This window comes from Bufo bufo, chromosome 4 (assembly GCF_905171765.1).
Source record: "Bufo bufo chromosome 4, aBufBuf1.1, whole genome shotgun sequence".
Lineage (NCBI taxonomy): Eukaryota > Metazoa > Chordata > Amphibia > Anura > Bufonidae > Bufo > Bufo bufo.
In genome coordinates, this window is record NC_053392.1 from 583,435,657 (window position 1) to 583,443,358 (window position 7,702).

Sequence of the window (7,702 nt, forward strand, 5' to 3'; positions counted from 1 at the left end):
GCGATTCTTCGATAACTCGAACCCGAACTTTAGACGCTGAACTTAAAACACAAGTTCACTCAACACTAATCACGAATCCAGTTATTGCGTCATTTTATCATTTACCGAAGATTCACAAAAACGCCACTAATCCTCCAGGTCGGCCGATAATTTCAGGCATTTCCTCACTTACGTGCAATCTGTCCCACTATGTCGAAATTGTTTTGCAGAAATATGTTGTCCAGCTACCATCATATCTCAAAGATTCCACTACCCTGATACAATTATTACAAAATACCAATTGGAAGGACTACTGGTTGACCCTGGATGTGATGTCTTTATATTCAAATATTCGACATGACCTGGGCATCAAATGTACAGACCACCTATAACAGTAACCACAATGATATCAGAAATATCTTATCCAAACACTGGCACATACGGAAAAGTGATCCATTTTTGCGTAAAGATCTACCGAAGATACCACCCCTCCCATTCAGAAGGGCCCAAACCATCAAAAACCTACTTACACCCAGCAAATTGAAGAGATGCTTGGAACAGGGCAACGCACTGGTTAGACAAGAGCACCAGGCAGTTATAAATGCAATCAAATAAAATGCCTCTGCTGCAGGTCCATCAGCACCACTACCTCTTTCCAGGGCTATAATGGTGAGTCGTTCCCGATTAAGGACCATCTGGACTGCCGTTCAACAAACGTCATCTATCTGATTACCTGCCCCTGCGGTCTAAAGTATATAAGATGTACCATCCAAACCCTCCGAAATAGACTAAATAAACATAGATCCAATGTCAAAAAGAAGTTCCTACAACATAGTATATCCAGACATGCCACAACCCACCATCAAGGCTCTTTTTTCGGATTCTCTATAACCCCAATTGGGCAAGCCAAAACCGACGGTTACAATATCATCCAGTCTTTAAGAAGACGGGAAATGTTTTGGATTTATAAACTGAACTGTCTAAACCCGCACGGCCTCAACGAGGCATTTGAAATTAACCCATGACCCATCCCGGCAACACTGATGTGACGGTCCACTTTCCCAAACGTTCTTCATCCTCAAACAAACAATTTTATCCCCCGCGTCACTTCATACGTCCACTCAATCCACACACCTATCCCCGCATAATATATTTTTTTGCATCCCGTCCATCCAATTTCGTCCATCTCGTGTGTTTTTTTCTTATATATATTCTTTATATATTTTTTTCAATTTTATTTATTTATCCACTATCCATCTCACATCCACATACCATAGTGCACCATCATCTCCAGTTATCACTAATTCATCCACCAAGCCATTAATATTTATAGTCATATTAATTCACATTTATATTTACATTCATTTACTAAGCCTAACCTTAAAAAACTAAGAATCCAGACACCTCTGCTCACTATTCATTCACTCATTCTTGTTTCAACCCAGCCCCTCGACTTCTCATTGTGTTATACATAATCTCCTGCGCTCTCGCCCATCTACTGATGATTCGCAGTTCTCTCCTAGAGAGAAAGGGAGAAAACTAGGTAGAAGCCGGTCAGTCATCAGCAGGGAGAGCAGGAGCCATGAATAACCAGGACTCTTCTCAGGTGGCCGTTATTGATGAGCGGCAGGGGCAATATTTGAATTCGTGATATTTCGCGAATATTCGCCATATATTTGAGAATTCGTTATCTGCGGAAATCGGCAATTGAAAAATTTGCATTACGAAAATTCGCAATCAACACTACTCCTAAAGTCAAAGATATTGCAGCCTTCTCATTGACCCAAAAGCTAGAAGCAGGGAGGGATCATGTTTACTGATTAACCGCCTCACGTCCGCCCATAGGATATAAACGTCCTATGGGTGGACGTCTATTTCTGACAGCACGTTTTAAAACGTCCTGTCAGAAATAGCAGCTGCACGCTAATCGTGCAGCTGCTGATCGGGTTGCCCGCTGTCAGTGACAGCAGGGCAACCCTAAGACAAGGCAGGGACAGGGCCCAGGTGTCCCTGCCTTCACGATCGCTGCAGACACAGCACTCACCGAGCGCTGTGTCTGCAGAGAAGGAAGCGCTGTGCGCTTCCTGTTCTGGCCCGGCGGTCATGTGACCGCCGTGACCGGAGTGTGCAGGAGCTGTGTGAGGTCTCTCACAGACCTCGATCAGCCCTGCTGTGAGGCTGTACAGCGCTGGATTGCTGCTGTACAGCCTCTATAGGGGTGCATTTGTCCTGTAACTGGGGCTACTATCAGCCCCAGTTACAGGAGAAATCAACTGAGAAAAAAAAAAAAAAAAGTGAAGTAAATGTCCCCCAGAGGTCTTGTATGACCTTATGGGGGACGAAAAGTGTAAAATAAAATAAAAAAAAAATAAAGGGTTGAAAAAATAAAATAAAAAAAAGTTTCACATGTAAAAAAAAAAAAAAATCCAAAGTAAGGAATAAAAAAAAAAAAAAAAATAGAAAAAATAAAATAAAATAGACATATTTAGTATTGCCGCGTCCATAAAAACCAGCTCTACTTGGAGACACTAAAACATCATTTTTTTTTGTTTCAAAAATGCTATTATTGTGTTAAAGGGAAACAAATAAAAAAAAGTATACATATTAGGTATTGCCGCGTCCGTAAAAACCAGCTCTATAAAAATATCACATGACCTAACCCCTCGGGTGAACACCGTAAAAAAAAAAAAAAAAAAACTGTGTCAAAACAAGCAATTTTTGTCACCTTGCATCACAAAAGGTGCAACACCAAGTGATCAAAAGCGCGTATGTCCCACAAAATAGTACCAATAAAACCGTCACCTCATCCCGCAAAAAATGAGCCCCTACATAAGAAAATCTCTCAAAAAATAAAAAAACTATAGCTCTCAGAACATGGACACATTAAAACATAATTTTTTGGTTTCAAAAATGCTATTATTGTGTAAAACTTTAATAAATGAGAAAAAGTATACATATTAGGTATCGCCACGTCCGTAACAATCTGCTCTATAAAAATGTCACTTGACTGAACCCCTCAGGTGAACGCTGTAAAAATAAATAAATAGAAACTGTGCTAAAACAACCAATTTTTTGGTCACCTTGCCCCATAAAGTGTTATAATGAATGATCAAAAAATCACATGTACCCAAAAATAGTACTAAAAAAAATGGCACCTTATCCCCTAGTTTCCAAAATGGGGTCACTTCTTAGGAGTTTCTACTGTAAGGGTGCATGAGGGGGCTTCAAATGGGACATGGCATCTAAAAACCATGTGGAGTTCCTTTTCTTCTGCGCCCTGCCGTGTGCCCATACAGCAGTTTACGACCACATGTGGGGTGTTTCTGTAAACCGCAGAATCTGGGTAATAAATATTGAGTTTTGTTTGGCTGTTAACCATCGATGTGTTAAAGAAAAAAATTGATTAAAATGGAAAATCTGCCAAAAAAGTGAAATTTTAAGATTTGATCTCCATTTTCCTTTAATTCTTGTGGAACGCCTAAAGGGTTAACAAAGTTTGTAAAATCGGTTTTGAATACCTTGAGGGGTGTAGTTTCTACAATGGGGTCATTTATGGGGGTATCCACTATGTAGGCCCCACAAAGTGACTTCAGACCTGAACTGGTCCTTATAAAGTGGGTTTTGGCAATTTTCTTAAAAATTTTAAGAATTGCTTCTAAACTTCTAAGCCTTCTAACGTCCTAAAAAAATAAAATGACATTTCCAAAATGATGCCAACATAAAGTAGACATATGGGGAATGTTAAATAATAAATATTTTATGAGGTATCACTTTCTGTTTTAAAAGCAGAAAAATTGAAATTTAGAAAATTGCGAATTTTTCAAATTTTTGGGTAAATTTGGGATTTTTTCATAAATAAAGGTGAAATATTTTGACTCAAATTTATGATTATCATGAAGTACAATGTGTCACGAGAAAACAATCTCTGAATGACTTGGATAAATAAAGGCGTTCCAAAGTTATTACCACATAAAGTGAGATATGTCAGTTTTGCAAAATTTGGCCTGGTCAGGAAGGGGGCAAAGGGCCCAGATGGGAAGTGGTTAAAAAAAAATCTTGAATATTCAAAACTACGAATATATAACACTATATTCTGAACATTCGCGAATTCTCGAAGTGCCGATATTCGCGATAAAAATTGCAATTCGAATATTCGTGATCAACACTAGTGGCCGTGACTCTTTTCCAGGCCCAGTCTTCAATGATTGTGATCTTGGTTCTCGGCAACCCCTTACTGTTAACTTTCAAAACGACAGACCGCTGAAATCGACTCACCTGTCTCTACTTTATTCTGCATAAAGTTGATGACAGGTTCCCTTCACTGCTTGACAAAGGCTAGTTGGGCCGAAACGTTGCATCCGGATTAAATTCCACCACCTTGGACGTGCTGTCTCCAGTTTTTTGTTTTGTTTTTTTCATCAGGTTCCCTTCACTGACAGGAATCCGCTCAGCCTCTGGCGCTTCTCCTCCCGCCAGCACCTACTATCTAATTTAGTCGGGCAGCCTGAGCGTCCTGTTGCCAGGAAACTGCGGTCACGTGAGCGCTCCTACACCGCGATTTCCTCGGCAAACACCAGGCATCGCTGAAGAGGATCCCCCTTACGTAATAAAGATACTATTAGCACACCACTCACCCCACCATCGTTCTTTAACCCATCTATGCGCCCCTATTATTATTTTATTAAAAATCATTAAACATCAACAAAACCTTAGTCCATTCAATCTGTCCTATGTCACCACCCAACCCCACACCTTGACCCCCCAATTCAATGTGTTTTTGGTGGTTTTTTAGGGTATTTATATGTGTGTAACACTCATGATAATGTATGCAAGCATTTTGTACCTGACGAAGGGGAACACTGTCCCCGAAACGCGTTGTACCACTTGCTAAATAAAAAACCTCTGAACCTGATTCAAACGTTTGGAAGGTCTCTTGCGCCGCGAGACATCTTCCTTGCTGATCCACGCATCTTCTGAGGGACCCCAGGCATCCCTGACGAGAAGCACCTGCATCCTTGGCTGCACACCATCCGTTTTAGAGGGGATCTCAACAACCCCAGATGAGCTCACACTAGAGTTGTGCCTACGCATAGCACAACCACACAAGATGAGCCTCCTTTTTGGAGACACTCTATCACTGTATACGCACGTTATTACCCTACTAGCTGAACACTGCCTGCACAATCATTTAATTGTTAGAAGACACTTCCAATGAAAAGGGGTTGTCCAAAGAGGACAACCCCTTTAAGAACTTGGTACATAAACTTAGTACGTAAGAAATGTGCAAAGGTTGGTGACAGATGACATGGAAAAAAGCTTTGGGGACATGAACTGTTTTGCTGCAAACAGTGTCAGGCAGCTGCTGCCAAAGCAAATAAGGTCAAGTGCCAGATGCCAATTTTTCGGGTTTGTTGGCGGCACTGGACAGATTTATCTCTGAAATTACTATGACTATTCCATTCATCTAAACTGGTCTTGCATAAATCCATGTGCTTGCTGCCGAAAACAGATGAGTGGAACTGATTTTCAATTAACAAATCTGCTGCCTGTGAATATATTCTTACAGGCTATGTGGATGCTGTAATGGCGGGCATGTTGTTTGTCTTCCTGAGACTGGTATAATTAACCCTGTGACAACATCCACCGTACATGTACGGAGAATGTCGTCTCTTTAAAGATGATGCTTACTACAGAGCAGAGCGAGCACTATAGCTGCTGGGTGTCTGGTGTTTTACACATCAGACACCTGGGTCTAATGTCTGTGATTGGCAATAATGCCGATCGCAGATATTTAACCCCTCAGATGCTGTTGTCAAATGTGACCACGGCATCTGAGCACTAAAACCCCAGGGACACTGAGCTCCTGGCACTGGAACAGCTCCCCCTAGTGGAAATCAGGGGAGCCGTTAATTCACTGTGGCAGGCTGCATAGGAACATAGTGAATTTTTCATAGAATCTTCAGTGGTCATTCATTTGATGGTCTCATGTTCAAGTTCCCTAGGGAACTCTTAAAAGGTGTAAAAAAAAATTTAAGTTTTAAAAAATGGCATGACATATAAAAAATAAAATCCCCCCCCCCAAAAAAATGATCAAAAAGTCATACACACCCCAAAATGGTATCAATAAAAAGGTTATGGGGGGTCAGAATATAGCGATAAAAAGAAATTTCCAGCCTTTTTATTTTTTCTTAAAGGGGTTGTCTCATCACAGACAGATATGCCCCCATTGTCTTATAGGTTGTGGGTCCCCGGAACGGAACCCCGCAAGGTGGAGGCTGGAGGACTCCAGTCCGGCCACCACCAAGCGCGCTCTCCATAGAAATGAACGGGAGCGCACTGCGCATGACCGACCACCGCTCTCATTCACTTCTATGGGCCCGACGGAAAAGGCCAAGCCAGTGCTCGGCTATTTTCGGCGACCCCATAGAAAATTTATGGAGGGCGGCTGCGCATGAGCAGTGCGCTCTCCACCACGTTCATGGCTCTGTTTTCGGTGGGACCCGCACCTGTAAGATAATGGGGGCATATCCTAGAGGTATGCCCCCATTGTCTGAGATGAGACAACCCCATTAAGTATTAAAACACAAGAAACGCTATATAAATCTGGTATCGCAGTAATCGGACTGATCCAGAGAATGAAGGGCACAGGTCCGTTTTGCCGGATAGGGAACACAGTAAAAACAAACCTCCAAAAAATGTGGCAGAATTGTTTGTGTGGGGGAAGGGGGGGGGGGGGTTTCTCCAATTCTACCGCATTAGAATTTTTTTTTTCAGCTTTCCACTACATCATATGCAATATTAAATGGTGACATTAGAAAGTTCAACTTGTCCCACAAATAAACAAGCCCTCATATGGTTAGGTGAACTAAGGGAGGGAGTAAAAAACGAAAACAGAAAATTGCCCTGTCCTCAAAGGGTTAATGACAGAAGACTATTTGTCCGAAAAGGACGCCGTGGAGCCAGGGGACTTGTTGACACGAGAGATCACTGGGCAGGCTCTTTAAGGTTTAATCTCTTCTGACAGTGGATTATTGCAGTTTATTCTCCCCCTGATCTCCGGGTATCGCCGCCGTACACCGCCCCGTGGGAAGCTGGGCCCGCGAATGCCTGGTCTGCCGATCCATGGGCTTACATTGATGAGACCTGAATGTTTTTATCCCGATTGAGATGCTCCGGTCTGGGATTTGCTGATTATTGTTTTCTTCTTGTTGGATCATTTCCGAGCATTCCTTCCAGTGCAAACAAGCTCTCTGCGCGGCTCTGGAATGCGAGACCTTCTGTTTGCTGCCATATCTGCGTACGGGGGTGGATGAATATTCTGAGCGCGACGCCAAATTATGTAACGCTTGTCTGTACTGTTATGTATGACCCTGTTCTCTTCTGCACCTCGCAATGGGCGCTGATGGACCCCATAGGCGTATAATAGGTTCTGGCAGTTTGAGGGGAAAAAAATATCACAGTATGCAGCACTATGTATCCATTCAATATAGCGACTCGGACTCCTGGCCGATCAGCTGTATGAAGAGGCTGCAGCGCTGCGTGAGCGCTTAGGCCTCATCACATGCACTAGCACAGCTCAGTCTCATTTAAGTGCAAGCACAGCCACTATACGATGGATGGCGCTGTCTTTAGGAAGCTGTGAGAACTCCACCAATCTCATATTGATGACCGATCCCGAGGATAGGCCATCGATATGAAAATCCCAGAAAACCCCAAAGTATAT